Source organism: Haemaphysalis longicornis, unplaced genomic scaffold (genome assembly GCF_048455015.1).
Source record: "Haemaphysalis longicornis isolate Haplotype H1 unplaced genomic scaffold, Haemaphysalis longicornis Haplotype H1 scaffold_5, whole genome shotgun sequence".
Lineage (NCBI taxonomy): Eukaryota > Metazoa > Arthropoda > Arachnida > Ixodida > Ixodidae > Haemaphysalis > Haemaphysalis longicornis.
This window is the reverse complement of record NW_027526385.1, coordinates 46,654,230-46,675,566: the sequence shown is the minus strand read 5'-3', so window position 1 is coordinate 46,675,566 and position 21,337 is coordinate 46,654,230. Positions and strand designations below refer to the sequence as shown.

General features: G+C 47.5%; 1 pseudogene across 1 annotated transcript; it reads right to left on the bottom strand.

The window, feature by feature from the left end:
- Nucleotides 1-2,769: 2,769 nt before the first annotated feature.
- LOC144139671 (tRNA (guanine-N(7)-)-methyltransferase non-catalytic subunit WDR4-like) lies at nt 2,770-19,363 on the bottom strand (annotated as a pseudogene). The gene is made up of 10 exons (XR_013316297.1): nt 19,151-19,363; nt 15,793-15,855; nt 15,516-15,680; nt 13,036-13,195; nt 11,384-11,496; nt 11,246-11,306; nt 8,439-8,590; nt 4,750-4,921; nt 3,645-3,747; nt 2,770-2,834 (listed from the first exon to the last, which is right to left on the bottom strand). The product of XR_013316297.1 is annotated as a tRNA (guanine-N(7)-)-methyltransferase non-catalytic subunit WDR4-like (transcript).
- Between the last annotated feature and the right edge of the window lie 1,974 nt (nt 19,364-21,337).

Below are 21,337 nucleotides of genomic sequence, written 5' to 3'. Positions count from 1 at the left end.
GTTAATTCATACTTTTTTGCTTGTTCATGTTGAAGAAAATGAAGGCTCTCGGCAGTGCATACTACTAACTCTCCCTGTGGCCTAGAGCAGTGGTTCTCAACCATTAGCGTGAAGGGGGCACCTTTTGGGCTTGCAAAAAAGTGATGGGGAACCCCACGATCAAACATGTTGATCCGTAGTGTTGTAGTGTCAAACAATTTTCACTTGCAGCTAAAGTCGTTCTCCCACCTATTCAACCCCTGTATTATTTTGTGTTTGGCTTTTATACTGGTGCATGTCGTATTGTCAGACATCTGGCTCCTGCAAAGCTTTTTAAGTCGACCAAACACCACCTTTCATATGTGTGGTTTTTCGGTGCAGCTGGTGTGTTCAGCAAAACACCAAAGACAATGAAAGTGTGCTGCGCAGAGTCCTTAAACTTACATGTCATGCAGCGAAGACACAATTTTGTGTTGTCTTCCTGGCAGATTTGGCAAAACTTTAGCATCCCTACATAAAGAAAGTTTAGAGAAGCGCGGAAGCTATAAGTGCGGCTAACCTTCCCTGAAAGTGCATCCAATTCAAACTCTGATAATTCGTATTTTGTTTTCACTCAAGCAAACTTCTAGATGGCAGCTGGCCCATTGGTTAGGAACCGCTCAATTCAAACTCGATCATTCGCAACTCTTCAAAGACCAAAATTGCAAACGAAGACCGAACTCGTGCAACGATTTTTCGTGCCCCAAGCAACGCACGTATGAACGGTCTAAATGCATACTAATATGTGGTTTGTGAGATAAAGGCATGCTATTGTACTCCTTCTTCAATGTCTTATCTAGAGCCGTTACTTTTTCGCTATTTTCGAGCAACTGCTTTGACGCAATGGAAGCTCTGTTTCACACACACACACACCGCGTGTCCAGAGATCTTATCAGGGCTTACCATTCAACCAACCATTTTTGACAGGATGCCAGCAGTCCCACAGAGAAAGCTTTCGCCAGAGTCCTTCAATGCTTCTCTGGTCATGAAACTCCCGGCCAAGTTTCATACGGGGACAAAGGCTACCGCGAGGGGCGCCACCGCAGATCGGAGGACATCGGGCGGCCGCCGCTGCTTAGTAGCTAGACTGGCAGGCAGGAACGCAGTAGCAGCATGCCCGTTCGCACCAAATATTTTCGCCACTCACAAAATGACAAGTACATTTGATCGGCCCACGACATGTAAAGCGAAAGCGCTCTGCTGATAAGGCGGCAAGCGTCTGTTTTATCTTACTCCATAATCTGTTCCCTGCCAAACGCGCTCTGACCACGCCCCCGGCTGCCCTCCGATCAACACCAGCGCCGCAGCGCGGCTTCCCTGGGCAGCGAACGAAGCTTTCCCATAGAGTGACGGCGAAGTTTCATGACCAGAAAGGCATTGAAGGACTCTGCTTTCGCTTTGAAGAACCACAAATGGAACAAAACCCTGGAAAGCCAGTAGGACTGCTATCTCCCTGTCCAAGGGAGATAGCATTTGGGAGTGACTGGAGTTGAGAGTCCGAACCCTTGTCGCCTTCTTTGAAGTACTGCTGTTGAACCAGAAATGACGCCTTAGACCAACATCTGTCGGGGAAGGCGCGACTTACAAAACTCTCATCTTACAGCCAGAAGTTCCGGAGAACGTGACATGCAGAAAGCTCAGTACCATCACTCGAGGCTGCTTCTTACACAGCCTGAGGACTGCCAGTCCGTTTCAGCGATTATTTTTCTGTCTGGAGAATTTTCAACTGTCTAAGCGTCTAACAAAAGAGACACCCTGTAACACCATTTTATGGTTGTGTCGCATAGCAGTCTCTGCCACGCTTCTTCTAGGCGCTGCTACCGCACGGTGAGTCCCTTGTACTCTGAGCAGAGGTCAAGAATGGCATCCTGGGCAAGCTTTCGTGGGCAGAGAGGAAACATTCATTCGTCAAGCTGACTTCGCTAGAACAGGTGCCTATTTTTCAGGGACAACTTTTCAATCACGACCTCTATCTTTCCTTTCAAGCGAAGATAGTGGCAAAAAGAATGATCAAGATTGCTACGAAATAAAAAAGTTATTACAGTTTAAAAAAATACAAGCAAATGTAGTGTTGCTTTCCTCTCGAAAATCAGAAAACCGCTGGTCGCTTCCCCAGTCACCCCAAGGAGGCGGTACAAGGGATACTTGTCAGTGCTTGAATGTGGCCTAGTAGGTTGGAGCAATGAAACATGGTATAAACAGCGCAGCAAGAGACACGACGCCAAGGAAGAAAGACAGGACTAGCGCTGGTCCTGTGTCTTTCTTCCTTTGCGTCCTGCCCTTAGCTGCGCTGTGTTTACCATGTTTCGTCGGTACAGGGGAACCAGCGAGAATGGCAAAAAAATGTGATGATCCGGTAGTTATAAACCCATGGTGACCTGGCCTGGGAAGCCCATTTTTGTTGCTTCTTGATGGTGTTGTTAACATAGTGTTACGACGGTCAGTTAGTGTCTTCAAAACATTTTCCCGAGGTAACCAACTGCTCCTTCATTTACGCTTCAGCTTTACACGAAGGAAGGAAGGAATACGTTTTTTTTCTTCCGTCAGGATCAGGTGTTGGGGGTGGAGGAGGCCCACAGGACCGCCGCGACCGCCAGGGCCTGGGGGGTGGTCAGGACTTGGCCCGACTCCCCCGGGTCATGCAACATCTGCTCCCAGTGGTGAAGCCCGCATCCTGTGGTCTGCTTTATTCAACATTAGTATTGGCAATGGCACTTGGCTGCTTATTTGGAAAATGAATAAAAATGAAGTTCAGTAACCAAAAACACTGGCGACCATCTTGGCAATCTGGACAGCCTCTGTAATGTGGTGCCACCCTGGGGTACCCAGAACAAAACGCGTGTTGTTAGTTCACATCGCACGTTTTGTTCTGAATACCTCACAGGGTACCCATCTTGCCCAAGAGAGAGAGAGAGAAATAACATCTTTATTGTCCGAGGTTTAGCTCTCCTTCACATCAGCAACAAAATGTTTTGAAATTTCTCCCCCTCCCATTTCAGCACGTCAGCTGAGCAAACATTTTTTTCTCGCAGGAACTTTGACGCGCTCAAAATAAAATTGTTGACCGAGATCACGCACTCACAGGAAGTTCGATGCGTGATCTCGGTCAACAATTTCATTTTGATTCCCGGCATCTCCCAATTTTGCTTTGAGTGGTCATTCGGATCTGCAGCCAGAACTGTGTTCGCTCCCAAAGCTGCTAACACACACAGCCCGAGAATGCATGCTCGATAATGCAACAGTTTGGTCGAAGGCATTAAAATGGGCGTGACAGTGAACAAGCTTCACTTTCATTGGATTTGAACGCATATCACACCCCGTTGAGTGCTGACTCAAGATTAGCTAAGTTTTAGTAAGACTTTTTCTCGCCGCTTCCCTTCTCAGAACAAAGCGTCCAGCATTAGAACAGCCCAGCTTCAAATTCTAGCCCGTTCTCAAAGATGATAACATCCTCTCACCCCAAGGTGTATTCACCCAGTTTAGTATTACACGAGTTGGGGCCTCACTATATCTGGACGACACATGCTGTTGTTGGTTACTGCAACCTGCCTGGACATGTTGGGAAATTTTCTTGCACAATGGAAACAAGAATGCATGCGGGATAAGTGACGGGGCAAGAGTGGTACCTTGGAGGTTCCCATGCAGTGCCTGGCTGGCGTCTTCCAGAAGTGGCCCCGTCCAAGCAGGCTGGCCTTCGGTCGATGCCTGCTGTCGCTGCTGCCAGCAACCCTGTGGTCAAGCAAGCAGCAGTTTTATCTCGCCAATCAGTACTAATGCGCATTCATGCCGACATTTTAGAGCACTACCGCACGCAGATGAGGCCATGTCCCCCTCGCGAAATTTTTGAGTTGTGGAAGTGGGGGGGAGGAGGAACGAGGTCATCAACTTTGCTCTATTAGATAATAACTACTGATAATTGTTTTTCTGTCAGCGCACCGACATTTTACGGATTTCATGTCTGCTCTCACTGCAACAACAAGCCATTTTTTAATGTCCCCTATGGAAAGCAACAATGAAATCAACAATGGGAAGGTGAAAATAAAATTAATTCAACACCTACTATTTTTCTTACCTTCTTTTAAAAGTGGGGCAGTCACTAAACATAGACAGTTTCTACGTTTCGCAGACTATGCAGCTCAACCTGCCGTAGTGGCTCAGTGGCTAAGGCGTTGTGCTGCTGAGCACGAGGACGCGGGTTCCATTCCCGGCCGCGGCGGCCGCTTTTCTGATAGACGAAAAAAGCAAAAATGCCCGCGTGTACGAGATTTCGGCACACGTTAAAGATCCCCAGGTGGTGGTCAAAATTAATCCAGAGCTCTCCACTACGGCACGCCTCATCGCCTGCGTTGCGTCAGCGCGTTAAAACCTACAATCAATCCATCAATGCAGCTCATGGTTCTTTTAGATTATTGTCATTCCTTGTTGTTTTTTTTTATTTATTTACACTACTTTCTCCTAAATAAACTTCATTCATTAATGTAACTCGTTCCTACACCCCCTTTTCCAGCCTTTTCCGCCACGAGGAAGTTTGCACACGACTCGCGAATTTTGTTGCAGCAGGATTTGACTGCACATCAACTTTACTGTTATGATATATCAATAACTTTTGTGGGTTATCGCGCAAAAATACGGCACCCGCAGCTGTTGCGCGTAAAAAGCCCTCCCCTCGTGGGAAGTTGCGTGCAGTGGAAGATAAAAAAATCCCTGCAGGCAGCACAAAGTGACACGCACCCCATCCGGGCGGTGAAAGAGCTGAACAGACGCTGGATTGCTGAGCAACACCCAGAGCTGCCCGTCTTCGTCAAACGCCACGTCGTCCGGTGGGCAGGGAACGTCCAGCTTCTGTAGCCGACTCCAGCCGGCTTCGGGCCCATTCCAGGAGAGCAGGAGCACTTCCGGAACCCTGCAGTAGCGTGTTCGGTCAGGGTGCGAGATTATCTCTTATTAAACAACCAGCAGTGTCAGGGCAGCAGAGACTCACCCTTGACATTACGACCACCCTCCCTTATCATGCCGACAGAAGCTGGTCTGTGCATCTTTGCACAACAGCACGGAGAACAGGGACCAGCGCTGACAATTACTAAACACAGGGTGTTGCAATGATAAATTTTTCCTGAGCCAAGCACTTCTTCATCCGAGGTCAAACTTTGCACGAAGATTGCATTTTGTGGCCTATTTTGTTTAACACCTTGATCAGCCTTGCAACGCAGCCTCGGTGTTTCTAGTCAGGTCTTCTCATCCTAAGCGTAAACCCTCCTTACAGTACAAAGAACATGCAACGTAAGCTTGTGTCAGTGTAATTGCGCGAACGAGAACCAAAATAGGCCATGTGGTCTCCTTTTTGCGAAGACAAGTAACATATGAGAGGATCACGGCTAGAATCTCTAATCACCCCACATTTTCATCCGCTAAATGTGCAATCCCTTGTTTGATAAGTGCAACGGAAGGTTAGTTCCTCGCAAATCTTGCAAAAGTGCATGTCACGAAAACACCTCGGGCTCCGTAAAGTTTGGGATAGCATTTCCATTTAACGCAGTGGTTGGCCAGCGAGCTGCACACGGAATGAGTGTGCTCCAAAAGGCGTTCATTTATACACCTGCCACTCTGACCTGTCGGCACGACCGCAAGATCTCGTACGGCATGCAGTACTCCGTGTGTGGCTCCTGGGGCTTCTTTCACTGTAGACCATGCGTGCAAAGTGGCTAATTTGTTGGCTGCGGCGTTATCTTTGATCGCCTTTTTCCCACCCCATGCACATATGAGGTTACATCGAGGTAACTTCTGGCCTTTTCCTGCAATTCGCTCATTTTACAACTAATTTCACTGCGCTGTGCAGCTGGGTAATAGTTGAGCAAGTCTGCTGAACAACTCTGTTGACTTAGTCAATAGACTTAACTGTTGGCTTAGTCAATAGACTAGTCTGAAGTCTGTCGACTTTGTCTGTAAACTAAATCTGCTGATTTAGGTCTGTTTAGAATAAGCCTAGAGTCTGTTTAGACTAAGTCTGTTGACTAAGTCTCTGTACTTAGACTGTTCATTTGGTCTGTTGACTACATCCATTGGCTTAGCCTGTTGACTGTGCTGTCCACGCCTTTCAACATTGTGGGTGACAGGGTGGGACCTTGCCACGGTAAGCTAGCTGTATGGCAGCAAGGGCTGTGCCACGTTTTGCAACTGTCGAGTGAGCCGTGGAGATTAGCGAAGTCCTCCCTGTGTTCCATGTGTATATTCTCAGAACATGTGGTGCCCAGAAGTTAAACTCAGGTCAGAAGCTTCAGCTGCTTGCCCTCTCGATGTTTAGCTGTCTAGGTGAATGTCGCCACAATGGATGAAGAGGCCTCAAAAACCTCATTCTCCTGCCTTGAAGGGTCACCGACTACTTTGAAAAACACTAGAAAAGCATCCACAAATCACAATGTCCACAAATCAGCACTAAAAGTTTCATAGAAGAATTATTGTTCGACCCCTACGTGGTTTGCACGTGTGTCACAGCTCTTGAAGAAGGAAGAAAGACAGTGCAGGCTGGCAGACCGCGTTTTTAGCACCCAACAAATTATGAGCTTTGTGAGCAGCGGTCAGCAACAAAAAAAAAAGTGCCACAGAAGCTACATGCGAAAATGTTGAAACGTTTCCTATCATGTGGATTGGGTATCAAACTTTTTGCTTGGTTAATCCCAATGACATAAGCATGTGTCCAGCTTGACCTAGTTTTATCACCATAAGCTTCGAGATAACACAGCTCCAAAGGCACCTTGAAAAGGTACTGAACCCCAAATAACTTCTTAATGTCTGAAAGATCATACGTCTCGTAGCTCGTTCAGCATTTGTTCGACAGCAAACAATGTGTAGCTTGCTGAAAATAAATAATTTAGGCTGGAATCTCTCTCTCCCACTCCTTTCCTATATTTTCGTGACGTTAAAAGACATGTTGCATAACTTCCAAAACGAGCTGGGGCCCTATTCGTAACCATACTTAATCGTTGTCATCTTCCTGAAAAGATATTCCCATTGGCTAATCAACCAAATTTAGGGCTAAATCCCCAAGGTGCAGTGAATTTCTTCGAAGGAGAATTTGACATCCACCTCAAGTGAGGCTCTGGATAGGCAGTGGTCCCGAGTTCGAATCCTGGACAAAGAGGAATTTTTCTTGAGCTGCGACATTTTTGAAAAAGCTGTACAGCTTTCCACTGTAGCCGTACGGCTGCATTTGAGGCAGATAGGAAAAAATTTTTTTTGAATATTCTCATTGGCTTCCACTTAATTTCGTCACAAAGATTAAAAGCCAAACAAAGAGGGCCTGTTCAAACACCAACTTGGCATGGTGGTGCTACGGTCGGCAGTCACCATCAAGCCCTGTATTCTGCCCTGTATTCCGCCTGTACAGGGCAGTCACCCTGTATTCCGCCAACGCCCGAGTGTTTTCGCGACGTACTGCTGCCCGACAGCACGCGTATAAAATACACACACAACCGACGAAGTTGGTGGCCGTATCTTGCTGTGTAACAATCCCCTTTGTACGCAGACAGGCCTCAATGTGGTGCAAATAATGAATATACAGCACTGATATTTCGAAACAACACAGTGTTTTAGGCAAAATTACTGCTACCAGCACTAAAAGGCTGCAGGGCGACCACTCTCCCAAGATTAAAAAAAAAAAAAGAAAAAAAGAAATGGGAAACAGCACCCTCTTCAGCAACGATATGGAAGGTTTGCAGCCAATCAACAATAAAGAAACAGAGAAATAACCCCGAAAATTATTTGGGGGGGGGGGGGGGGGGGGGGGAGGGGAGAATCAGAAAATTGCGCCCACCTCCCCGCGAGGGGAACCCTGTGTAGATGCGATGCATCGTGGGGTTCACTTGGTGTTTCCGTTGGATTGATTCTGAAATCGCGTGAAACGTGTCGGGAACGCGTATGATTATTATGTTTTATGATTATTATTATGTTTTATGGGCCAATCTTGGTCAATCTCTCCAAGTGGTATGCTTGGGGCTTTGCTGTCGCAACGACCTTTACTCCATCATTGTTGCTGTAAGTGGGAGCTTCTTTTCTTTTATTGCAAGTGTTAATCATTGCCCCATCATGTGTTGTATCAGTAGCTTCTTGACGTAGCTTGAATGAGTCAAAGATATAAGGCGCGTTCGTAGCATTTGATTCTGTCTCGGTTCTGTGGCGCAGTGGGAAGAGCACCATGTACCTCGCGTTCCGCCCACAGGGTCGTGGGATCGAAACCGGGCGCCGCTAACTATTATTTTTTTTTATAGTGTAGGGGGAGGGGCGGACGACAACAACGCCGACGACGCTGCATGGACAAGGCGAGTGAATGAGATGCAGTCGCATTTAAAAGGCAGCTACATTTTTAAAAGGAAGCAACAGCGGCAGTGCAGCAACTGGGAACTCGAAGGGGGAAGCCGGCTCACCCGTCCAGGAGACACGCCAGAGTTGTCTTGAAGGGCTCCAGGGCGATCCGTTTGACGGCCGGTTCCCGGCCGCCTTCTTGTTGGCCGGCGGTGATGTCGAAGCGGTGCAACTGCCGACCCGTCTCGGGGCACCACGTTCGGACTGTGCCGTCCTGGGGGGGTTAATTGGACAACATTCCTGCTGGCTCTGTCCCCTCAACTTGGTTGTCCACTAGCAAATGGAGCAGAGACGGGGCTAGCGTTTTCAACAGAATCTATGTTTCTTTTCATATTGTACCTACTTAAGGGGGGACACTGCTCTGAACACAGCTGCTTTAAATTTTTAAGCAAACTGCGTGAAACTTGCCCATCTTGGCACTTTTTTCGCACTGATTTCTAATATGGCATTATTTTTTGAGTCAGTCAATTAGTTGCCCAGATAATGAGAGATAACTAGTCATTTTTGGAGGAACAATAGACAAAACAGTGTTGGTGATAAAACTGCAATCTTTATACTTTCCATTACTATGAACCCTAATGAGTGCAACGAGAGAATCCGTTTACTGATGCATCGCTTGGAACTAATTTTACAGCTCATTAAACTTTGGTGGCACCAGTGGCAAGGAACCGTTTTGAGTGCCCATTTCAAACACCAACGTTTAATAGGCTGTAAACTTAGTTCCAAGCGGTGCATCAGGAAAATGATGCTCTCAATGCATTCACGAGGGTTCATAGTATTGGAGAGTATAAAGATTGCAGTTTTATCACCAACCCTGTTTTGTCTATTGTTCCTCCAAAAAATGGCTAATTATCTCTCATTATCTGGGCAACTAATTGACTTACTAAAAAAATAATGGCTTATTTGAAATTAGTAAGAAAAAGAGCAGCAAGACTGGCAAGTTTTACACAGTTTACTTGAAAAATTTAAAGGAGCTGTTTTAAGAGCAGTGTCCCCCCTTACAGTGGTTGCGAAGACAGAATACTACCTTGCTCAATTCAAAAGAACCAGCCGATAGTAGCTCACTCGGATCCATTCTAGCCCCGAAAGATGTTAAGAAAAAAAAAACATCTAAGAGATAGGGAAATCGGTTATTTTGCACTACAGTAATGTAATATAAGCCAGCACTAATAACAGTTTTCGGTGCATTGCCTGCACTTTACCCTTTGAGCGACATGAACAAACTTAACTAGAGGCCTCACCACAATCGTCCAGCCATGCTTTTTGGCGGTGGCTTAAATCGGCAGTTACCAATCGCACAAACAAGTTTCAGTTGCACCATAGAAAAGTTGCCCCCCGAAAGTGCTTGGGGAGTCGCAACTGCCTCATCTGTTTTCCTAAATATCTAGATTAAATGTTCAAAGTTTGCGATAGAAGTGGTATCTTCGATATACAGGCAAAGCAGTGTTTTTAATAAACCAACCTTCTATTTTGCTTTCATGGCCCCCATAAACCTTTTGCTGCTGGCACACTTGAGACAACTCGGGATACCACACGCACACACAACCTTTTTCCACCCCCAAGTACACTTGCATTTATTGAGTTGAAGTTTGTTTCCTGAATACATTTCAGAATGCATTCCCTTTTCAACTCACTCTCTGCCACTCCCGAGACAAGTTGTGTAAGAAAAATAACGCATACATGTCGCGGAATCTACCGAGATGTCACATAAGTCCGCAGAACTTGCCAGGTAAATTTTTAACAACAGATGTAGGGCACATTTCTTCATCCCCGTTGTTTCACCTTATCTTGGCAGCACAGCCATGGCGAGTCAGATGCGACAAAAGACGCAGTGGGAATTTCACTGCCTGTATTTTAACTGCCAGAAGCCGCTTCGTGTAATGCATTGTTCTCTAAAAAAAAATCTTACTAAGAAGATTTTCAAACACATGGACATCCTAATTAGTAGCTAATTCTTGCGTTAATTAGTCAAGCATTAATTCGCTTGTTCTGAGCAAATTTTTTTTATAGGATAACAGAATCCCGAATAAAATGTTTACCATAACGACCTGCGAGAATGCCCTCTCCCGAAACATTGCCCACCCCCCTTTAGCAGTGAAATATTCAATTTAATAAAAGACCCCAAAGATCATCCACCGCCTAAAATCAATGGCTTTAGCACCGATGAGTGAACAAAAATCCTCCATTCATGCGCTGATTCGCTCACCTTTTTGCCCTTTCCGCACTCGACCCGAAAGTTTGCCCATCTTGTATTTTTTCCTTGATAGTATCTCCGCAATTTCGGTTGCTGCTGTGGCCGCATTTTTGCACTTCATTGCACCTGACCCGAAAGCTCCCCCATCCCGTATTTTTAACTTGATATCTCTGTACTTTGGGGGGGCATTCTTTTGGAACTTTTGGTGTATGCTCCACAGAGTGTCGTAGTGCATTGCTGCCACACAAATTTCCATAGAACAAACGTGGAAAAAAAAAATCAATAGCGAGTGAGGAACAGCCATAAAAAAAAAATCCCGGGCCTTGTCCACTAAGTGAAACCTGCGGAGGGGCGAAGCATGCAGTGTATAAGTGTATTCTTGTCACCCTGGCGTTTTTGCCCACAGAGATGAAACCGTAGGGGGGTACAGGTATACAGCTGTGCTGTAAAAGTCTCATGTCTTTGAAGCACGAAGCGTTCCAGCGCGAGGCGTAAATGAGTGTCTTGGTGTTTTAGTACCGTGACTACATGAGATGACAGTTATGACTACGACGCCGTGAGACGCCGACAGCCCGGGCCCCTAAGGGGCTTCACCCCTAAACCTCAGCAGTGGAAGGGTTAAAAGGTGCTCTCCCACCCTGGCTACCTGCTCTGCGGCCAATCGGGCGCACTTACCCCAGAGCCAGAAACCAGGAGCTGTGGAGGACCGGGCAGCAGAGCCAAGGAAGTCACAAACCTGGGCACGCAGGGAAGGAGGCACGTTTTGGCTCCCGCAGTGACAATCCAACCCCTCCGCAACCACCGAACACTCACTGGGTGTGTCCCAGACAGAAGTTGCGGATGTTGTAGCAGTTGGGGAAGCACGACACCTGGATCTTCTCGTCGCGGTCCGACACGGCCACAAAGCTGTCTTCGTCCCCGATCACCTGGAGGAGTTCGACCCCCTCGGCACGTGAGAAATGTGTCCATCAGACTAACACTAACTAGGACAAAAAAAGGTCACAACCATCTCCCCCACCACCCTTCATTGAAGAGGGTTACAAACTCCAGATCCAATCATCCAGATGTACTGTCACCAAAAAACCGGCACTGCTGCGTGATGGTGGCTTCACCGTACGGGAGCCCTACCAACAGTAAAATGGAATGCCATAGAAAAAACTTTACCATCCCTTTTCTAAAGGAAGCTGAGAGAGGCGCGAAAGCCTTCTCGCACCAAAACTGCATCAGAAGGGCATCAAAACCTTCGCTTGAAAGTGCGTCCGATCGATCGTCAAACGTTCACAGACCCAAATAGCAAACGAAGAACGAACACAAGCGACAATTTTTTGCACACTAAGTAAACGCATCTAGTATGAACAATCGAAAGGTATACCGATAAGTGGTTTAATTGTAAGCTAGAGGTGTACTCGTTCTTCATGATCGACACGTGCATTGTCTTACCTAGAAACGTTCCTTTTTCGCGATTTTTCAAGTAATTATTTCGACACGACAGAAGCCCGTTTTCACACATGCACCGTGTGTCCAGAGGACTTATCAGAGCTTTTTGCTTGACCGACCGGTCTATGGGGAAATGCATTAGTTTTCTGATAGGACGCCATCGGTTCCACTAAGAAAGCTTTCGCTTTAAAGAATCAACTGGCAAGGATATTAAGGAGGTTGTACAGTGGCACACGTGCGATACCGAGGCCATCCGGAACAGAAGGAACCCCGCATAAGGTGTGGCCCTGGACCCACAAAGGCATAGAGGGAATACACAGGAGTTGTACAGTGTTAGCGAAGGACACAGCTCTGATCAACTGGGTGGGAGGTGTTAAGAACTGGGGAGGAAGACGTACCTCGCAATGATTGTCACTCCAAAGGCTTGTCCCCCCAACACAACCACCAAGCATACTGCGATTCTTTGACCCTCAAAGTCTCCAGGCACTAATTTCTGGCACGCTGCCTGTGAGTGCGCAAAGCCTGCTGCTAACAGTAATAGTCTGTGGTACAAAGTTATTTGTAGCACAGACTATTACTGAAACAGAACTGAACTGAAACAGAACAATTGGAACACCTTTAATGCAAAAGCCCCATATCTGTATGTTTCACGAGACGCCTTGCAAGGTACAGGAAATCAAGCGGTACAAAAAATAGGAGAACACACTGGGAAAGGGAAGCAGCAGCACCGGGGGAGGGCTCTGAGAGAGGGCCACTGTCACATGTGCAGCACTAACCGCCTTGAGAGGTGATGGTTTCGAGGGGGGTGAGCGGGAGGCTCCTGGCGACGGCAAGCAAGAAGAACGAACTTAGGCTGCTGCCCATGGGGGCTGGTCGAGTAGTGAAGGGCGCGGCCTCAAGCTTCAACAGCAGCACACCAACAAGAGGGCCCACTAGGCATTTGCCTTCACATTCTATGAAAGTTTTGTTTCCTTCAAGCAGAAGTCACGCCGCGCGCCCTCCCAGGACACGAATTGAAAGCTGCCCACCATGTCGAGCACCATGGACAGGCGTCCAACGATGCGCTGGCCGGGTGAGCCCTCCGGGTCGTCCAGCCCGAAGGAGTAGACGTCGCCGGAACGGTCCGCCACCAGCACGGTGTCCCGGGTGGCACACATGCGTACTTGGACGCACTTGCCGGCCACACACCTGCAAGAGATCGGGGTGGACCCACAGCACTCACCGCGGCAGCTCGGCAGAATTCAAGGGGCCATGAAGACACGATACAAGACTGGTTCATTAAATGCCAACTTCCCTCAAATTTCACACCTCGGTCAAATTTACTTTGAATGTACAGTGCATGCCACCAAACCAACTGGGACATGAATGATAGCCTCGCGAAATGCATTGTTAGTTAGCTATAAACGTTTAAAATAGCTCCGTCACAAACAACGCTGCAGCTGGCGGCGGATCGCGCAAACAGCCATGAGCGGAAGTGACATTGCAGCCAACCCTACGCTTTTTCCTCCGGCCAGCCAGAAAACCGGCCGAGCTCCGCTGGGCGTGCTTCTCCTAGAGCTGCGGTGAGGACGAAACTTAGCCCACAGAATGTGACCTCAGCCTGGCCGTAATGGCTGCACTCTCCTGAATTTAAGTTACAAAACCTCCAATTTTTGGTTGTGACTTTTGCCGTGGGTACGCGTATTTTAGCTGTCATATTTTGTATCTTGCAGTCTTTTTAGGCAGACTATGCAGAAATAACGTTTTCGGGAGGTCGAAATTTTGAGTGCAGTTGGCCTTTAAACAGACTGCTTTTCACGCATGACAATGACGGCAATTTTATTGGAAACTTCAAATAAATGATTGGATATTAAGAAAAACATATGAAGCAGTGGCGAAGCCTCAGCTACTTTCTGGCGATTTCTCTATGACTTGTCTTCAGACAAGCTCCCTTCCTGAAACAAGGGTTCCAGTGACATTTCCTCCTTTGACAATGTTTTGTGATTGTCTGTTACAGCAACACGAATAAGCACCTTTAGTGTGTTACAAAATATATTTGCTCGCTAAAGACCAACAGTCAAGCAACAAACATTCACTTAGTCCTTGCATGCCTTCATGTTTCTCTTTCGCTTATTAAAAGGAAAATTCAAAGAAATGTAAGGATTTTCATGGGTCTGTAAAAGTTCAAGGCCTTGAAGGCAAGCATTTCAAATTTAAGGGTTTTCAAGGACTCGCATGAACCCGGTCACAAATTCCAACAGCCCATCCCCCACAAGGAGCTTTAGATTTGCGAAGTGGGGGTCTACCGGGTGGCAGGCAGTGGAACGCAAGGCCACCAACCCATAACTGGGGAGGAGACACAAGGCAGACAGGAGCAAAGCAAGCGCTTCACCGGAACCTCCTGCAAACCCCTGGCCCCAATCTGTTTGATATCCCTGCTACACGGGCGACATGAAGGCCTTTGAAACGAATGTCATTTGACTTAAATGCCACCTCTGGGCTGCTAAACAACCTTTTTCAAAGGCATTGGTTTGAAATGCCACTCGAGTCAAAGGAGCACCACTAACGGCCTCTGAGGTTCTCAGCGGCATTTGAAACGCGAATGTTTGCACTGTTGGGTGAAGTTTCTGCAAGCCGTATTAACAAAAATAATTATCCACAAGTAAAACTTTGCTTTTAAGGAGCACGCTTTTAACGATTTTTTTCATGTTTTTGTTTTCTATTACTCTGTCTACGAGTACACGGTAACATGGTACTCTCAGCACCACCGGCGCGGCAAAAAAAAAAAAAACTGCCTATTTTGCGCATGTTTTGCGCGTGTGTGTAGGTTATAACCAATTCTATCACTCACAAAGGTGTTTTTTGGCATGAAGGCAAAACTTTTTGCCAAGTTACGAGCACGAAACTGGGCATCAGTGGCGACACCAAAGCATGGCAAGTGAATGCGGAAACTTTCAAGTGCCTTTGAGAATTGCTGTGTAGACCGGCGGAAGTCCCTGCAGTTCAAATGGCGTTTCAAATTTCAAAGGCCATTTGTATCAAATGTCCTTTCAATCGCTCAACTTGTGGGCAAGTCGGTACTCTATTCCACTCGCATAGAGCGTAAAATTTTTTGACGACAGACAATAAAAGGACGACACAGATTGATTGATTGATTGTAGGGTTTAACGTGCCGACGCAACGCAGGCAATGAGGTGCACCGTAGTGGAGGGCTCCGGATTACTCTTAACCACCTGGGGATCTTTAACGTGCGCCGAAATCTCGTACACATGGGCGTTTTTGCTTTTCGCCTCCATCAGAAAAGCGGCCGCTGTGGCCGGGAATCGAACCCGCAACCTCGGGCTCAGCAGCGCAACGCCTTAGCCACTGAGCCACTGCGGCGGGTAAGACACAGACCTGCCATCCCACTTTGGTGCCACACAAGCCACCCGTGGGAACCACACTAACGATGGTGCCAGCTTCTATTTGTCCTAGACACTGGTGCGTTGCCACGTCAAGGCCCAAAACAAGGTTCAAAACGGGAGCTCACCTTTGGGAAACGGCCACCCAGTCACCACAGCTCCTCCGCTTCCAGACAAGGAGTCTCTTGCTGTGGGTCACCGCCATAAAATAGGTCGAACACGGCGAGAAGTTGGCACACGAGAACCCGGGCTCCGCTTGTTTGCCCGCCGCTGTGCTGTTCTCATCTTCGTCGCTAGAAACAGGTGGGGAAAAAACACAGAAATGCCGTTTCTCCTTTCGCAAAACACAGCCTGTTTCTCGAGAGCCCCAGCGCTTGACAATGCGGCAGGATAATTAATAATTACCTGTCCTAGCTACATGCAGCCTGGGGATCCTCTGGAATGGTGAGCCGCACTTTTTCAAAGCCACTGCAACGATAAAAAGGAAAATAGAATTATGGCCCGAGGGTTTGGTGCCATCCAGTCTGTTTCCATCTAACGTACCATTAAAATCAGTTTGAAAACTACTTCAGGAGCACTGAACCATAGCAACGATAGTGCAATTGCATAGCACTTTCTAACATTTGCAAAAAATGATTTTACTCAAGGTTTTTAAATGCGGAGCATTTCTTAGGCTCGCGATGTCACTCGTCGATGTTGTCGGCACCGTCCACACGCTCACTGCGCATGCGCGTCGCGTCAAGGCGCAGGTGCGCGTCTCTCCCCCATACCCTCCTCGCTCTCAACAACAGGTGCGGCGGTGCGGGAGGAGCGCATGTACCCCGTGCGCTCCGTCGCTCTCAACAACAGCTGCGGCGGTGCAGGGGGAGCGCGTCTGTGCGCGCATGCGTCGTAGCTACCCGTGCGCTGCGTCGCGCTCAACAGTAACGGCGGCAGGGTGTGTACATGTGATAACGGCGTGGTGGGTGCGTGGAAAGTTCGCGCGCTTGTGTACGGAAGTGTGCGCATGCGCGTCTCTCCCCCGTACTCCTCTCCCTCGAACGCGGGCGGTGTGTATATAAGCGGCGGAGCGCGCGTTCGGAATTCAGTCAAGGGCGTCTTTGCTTGGCTTTCGCTTGACGCTTCGCTTGACGGCACCAAGCAATAAAGACAGACTTTAACTTTACACTCCTTGCCTTTGCTTCTCCTTCATTCAATAAATAAGAATAATAAAGACGAAATAACAATTAAGCATTCCCAAACCATACCCAATTACGCAACATTCACGCGATACCCCCACCACTCTGCGACGCATTTACTCGAGTTCCCCCCGTGGGAAGATGCGGGCAGGTTTTTTCACCCTCTGGCATCTCCACGAAGTGTGCTATTGCCAGTGGTTCAATGTGTGAGTTTCGGCCTGATGCTCGGAGTCTAGCGAGCCCCATACATCCCATACACACTCCTTTTGGCAACTGGGCAAGTCATTGATCAATGCAATGCATGGGACCATTCAAATGCCTTCTCAGTCCAACTATAAAGAAGGCCAAACGATGTAGACCTGGCTTTAAGCGGCCATTGAGACAGCATTGCAGGAAGCATCGCCGACATTTCAGCCCCACCGAACAGACTTCCAGAGGCTGCCATTTTACACACCCAATCACTGGAATACTATCCAAGGATCATCTCCTCAAAGGATGGTTTCAATGTGTTGAGCATCAGCCCGGGGATCTCTCCCTCGTATCGCGCATAATGTCACTGCGATTGCTATGAGCGCAGTCACTGGCTCTGCCTGGCAATAGGTCACAGCTTCTCTTTTAGCAGCACACATGCACGCTCTGCTTACTTCCGATTGCATTCATGTTCCTTCTTGCATCCACCGCACCAAACACAATATCGTATTTATCTCCGTATGCAACACAAAACACAACCTTGCGCACAGCTCGTGTGAAAAGCGGTAGCGATTGACATTAATCCCTACAAGGATGAGCTTCAGTTCTAGGAAGCCCGGTTTTAAGAAGGAATGCTTTACCAATACCCCATTACTTGTTCAAAAAGAATGTTAGCACGTTTTAAACACCAGTAGTATAACCTTGAGATATTTGTCGATTTTCCATTCCTGCTGCAGTGGCTGCTTTTGAGATGGAGGTGAAAAGCAAGAACGCCCCTGTGTCAAGGGTTATGGCACATATTGAAGATGCCCAGATTGCCAAAATTATTCCAGAGCCCTCCACTACGACACACCTCATAGCCCAGACGTGACTTCGGCACGTTAAACCCGCAGAATTTTGAATTTTAATATTTGGTGATAATTGAAAAAGCTTTCGACCGTATTATTCATGCAACCTTAACGGCAGAGCTTGAACACCGTCACTTACTTCCAAGGAAATGAACCTTTTTCGAGTACTGATACTCCTAGTAGCCTCCACGACAACTAATAAGTGGCAGTTAGGCACGCCCCCCCCCCCCCCCCTCCCAAAAGTATAAAAGTATTGTTGTCGGAAAACTCGTGCACAAAGCCATCTCGTCCTGCAGTCCCTCCCACACCCACCTGCCACCCATACCTTTCACATGAATGCCACAGAGCAAGTGCACATGCTCAAGACTAATTGGCAGCAGTTGGAGAAATGCCTCTTCCTTTACTTCTTTTAAAAATTTTTTTCATTCCCTCACTGGTGAATTTGTGCGTTCAGCGTTGCCAGCCTCAAACGTCTTCGCCCCTTTCCTTCGTAATCAGTTTTTTGTCTGCATGTACAAACTCACCACGAGCTGTCGAAAAGGAGAAAATAAAAACGTGCAACGCCCTATAGCATAGCCGCTCTCCGAGCGGCAAGCTGAGGGTGCGTGCACTCTTTTGCTTATACTGCCCGAGGCAACTGCCAAGAATGGCGGACGGGCAGCCCACGCATGCGTAGATCGCTACTGGAAAAAGGTTCATTGTCTGGCCATAGCCTGTGGTTCGCTCTGCTAAAACCTCATTTCGAATACTGTCGTCAACGCGTCAAAATAAATATTTTTAACATCCGAATTAAAACCTACGCACGAACCAAACCTGTATTTTGTCTGTGTTGTTCCTTCAACATTGCAGTGGATGGTATACGCACGAATGATATGGCCATGCGAATAATATGGCACGTATTTCCTGTTTCCATTGCTTCTCTCGTACTTTAAATACCTACGTTCTTCGTCAGGCTGTTCTCCCAAAAAAGAATGTACTTTATGGCAATGCATTCCTGTATGTCTGCACATGATTAGCTAAAGCAACATATCAGTTGCCGCGGTGGCTCAGTGGCTAAGGAGTTGTGCTGCTGAGCACGAGGACGCGGGTTCGATTCCCCGCGGCGGCGGCCGCTTTTCTGATGGAGGCGAAAGGCAGATGCGCCCGTGTGTACGATATTTCGGCGCACGTTAAAGATCCCCAAGTGGTCCAAATTAATCCGGAGCCCTCCACTACGGCGCGCCTCATCGCCTGCGTTGCGTCGGCGCGTTAAACCCTACAATCAATCAATAGATAAGGCAACATCTCAAGTTTGCCTTGTCCAATCTTATTGTCTTCAGCATCTATGTTCTCTTTCGCTGCACGTTTTCGCAGTGAGCAGACGATTTCAGTCGGAAGCTGTAAACAGCTCACGGGCTGTAAACTTGATCTCTTATTTTATTACTATTTGTTTTATGTGCTGCACTACGTTGGCAGAGGAGCGGTCCACATAACGTCAATGTCTTTTCGACACATATCCGCAACGCCCGCCCACGAACGCACATGTATGCTCACTACGCGTCCTCTTACCTGTCTTTCGTCTCGTACAGGTACACATGATCGGGGCACACCAGCGCGATTCTGTTGTTGCTGCAGCGTATCAACGCCATACTTTTATCCACTTTACGTAGCTATAACCCTTTGTCAGCACCACGGACGCGAGCGCATTACTTATTAGCAGTCACGTATTGACAGTTTCTCTCTGCTACAGAGCGGCCATGTGGTTTTCGCAGTTTTCGTCAGGCGCCGGGACCGATGATGAGGATGACAATGTCTAGAGAAAAACAAAAAAATAAGCGAACTACTTTTGTAAAGTTACTTTTAATAATATTTACTGTTTTGATTTAAATAGGTATCGTTTGTGTAGTTATAACAAGCAGACAAAAATGTTGCGCAGTGTAAGTTTCGGTTTCGATTGCTTTATTTTATGGGTTACTTTAAACCATCGTGGGTTTTTGTGTGGATTGGCCGCTGTTATTCTGTTTTTCGTTTATCATGTTTATCTGCTGCACCTAGATACAACACCGTAAACTAGCGATATAGATCAGATTCCGGAGTTTTATTTATTTAGCTCGCATTTCCAGCTCTGCCACCACGGAGTAGCGCGGTTGTCCCGCGGGAAGCGTAAGGAAATTTATTTACTTCTTCCCGTAGCAGGGACTCCGGAACCGTGGTGGCAGTGGGGGCAATCGCCCCCACAGGTTCTAAAGCAGGAAGGGCATGCCCATACACTGAAAGCGGTTTCAGAATGGGGGTTTGGGGGAGGAAAGAACTGAGAGAGGAGAGAAGGAGGCTCACGCCGAAAAGGAATACATCGCATTGCCGTTCGCCCGCTACTTTGAATATGCCACCCCGAACATTTAAAATTCTCCACCTATTGCGGTCGTTAGTTGTAGGCGCCATTTCAACGGTCGTAAAGTTGCAATATGGCCATTGTACGACTGTTGTCATCAACCAAAGCATATATGTTTTGATTGATGACAACGATTGATGATATCGGGCGGCGGAAACAGTGCCGGTGCCCGAAGAACTGGGAGAAATGGGGAATCGCCTGTATGAATAACGGCGGCTCGCGCACCCCTTGGTCTTCCAGCGACATCCGTGAAAGACACCCTGTTCCAAGGGCGTCATGCGAAGTTATGTAGAAGCGCCTTCCCAATATTATCTTTATGCCTTCCCATACCGAGTTCAACCGAGTAAATCTGTCGTTGTTCACCTGCACTGTGTGGCAGAATCACTGCAAAATCGCGCAATTTATTTTTAACCTAAAAGGGTCTACTTCTATGTGTCACCTGGTGCTGCTAAAAAGGATCGCGCCCCCGACAGGTACGTGCGGTGGCGTGCTGGGACCGACCCAGCAGCTGTGTTGCACATGTCTGCCGGAGGTGGCGCTGGGTGTCGTGACAAAGTGATGGGGCATGCGTGGTCAGCGGAGAAGAAACAGAAACTATGTGGCACATAGTGTTGGAGTGAGATAGTATCTATCCAAATCTACATGAGGGAAATATTCGGCTTCTAGAAGCTGTAGGATTTAAGGGTAGCACAGAGGGAGTTAACATCAAGGCCGAAGAGGCGACGAAAAGATTAGAATGCTGGCGGACGAAAAGCAGAAAGCGGTATGTACATATGTGTCCTGTTAGACCTGTATGTATGTATATACGTATCCTCTCCTTACCTCTATCATCCCTGTTCCCCATTCCCCACACCCCCCACACCAGCAGGCCTTCCGGTGTCCACCCTTAGGTGAGATAAACTACGCCTGCTGGTGGTCTTTTCTTTCCTTGTTAACAATAAATTCGTTCATTCATTCATTCATTGCCTAGGACAGCTACACCTGTGACAGAAAAAAAAAAGTATGTTGTGCCTGCCCTAAGAGTGGCGGTAGTATTAAACGAGGAGTATAAAACATAGATTTATTAGTCTTTTTGGTAAGATGACACGTCAATACCCCCACTAGCAATCAATCAAATCCGTGTCACCGCTGTCCGGTGCCTATTGGCGACGAGATGTTGAGTGGCGCTCCCTGGCTCCTGGCGTCAGCTTAGGTACTCGCGCTGCTGCTGTCTGCTGCATTCCGCTTGTGAGGGACAGCAGTTCCTGTACTAGAAATCGCCCGCTTTGATGCTGTAGTGCATTAAAAAGCGTATTTTCAGTAATTCAGTTATTTTACCAGCTTCTCACACATCTCAATTATTTCAAGCTGCATTCCGCACAAGT